Source organism: Galeopterus variegatus, unplaced genomic scaffold (genome assembly GCF_000696425.1).
Source record: "Galeopterus variegatus unplaced genomic scaffold, G_variegatus-3.0.2 Scaffold11150, whole genome shotgun sequence".
Lineage (NCBI taxonomy): Eukaryota > Metazoa > Chordata > Mammalia > Dermoptera > Cynocephalidae > Galeopterus > Galeopterus variegatus.
Genome location: NW_007737261.1, coordinates 1 through 532, shown reverse-complemented (window position 1 = coordinate 532; position 532 = coordinate 1).

Genomic DNA, 532 nt, shown 5'->3' with positions numbered 1-532 from the left:
GGGAGATTAACCCCTTTTTGAGGCTTCTCACTGCTCAGAAGAGATGGGCTTTGAGTAATCTTTGGTGGCTCTGTCACCCAGGGGAAAAGGGGTGACAAATCCGTGGGAGGCAAAGCAACAAAGTTCCTAATAACTATTTTTGATTCCTGTGTGTTTTTACAATGTTATTTCTTGATTCTAGATACTCATGACTTATAGCTCATCTCCTTAAACAACTGTTCTTGATTCTTCCTTTCCCAAAGTCAAGCCCCAAATTCAGAATAATTAAGCTATTAATATGTCTTCTGTGCCTAAACTATCTGCTATGGGTTGAATTGTGTCCCCAAAGTTTCATGTATTAGAAACTTAATCCCCACTGTAACCATTAAGAGGGTGAGAAATCCTATTATAGTAATCAAAAGGTGGGGACTTGAAGAGGTGATTGTATTGTGAGGTCCATGCCCTAGTGAATGGATTGATCTATTCATGGAGTAATGGGTTGATGGTAATAGGTGGTAATGGGCATGGTTCTGATGGCTTTATAAGGACAGCC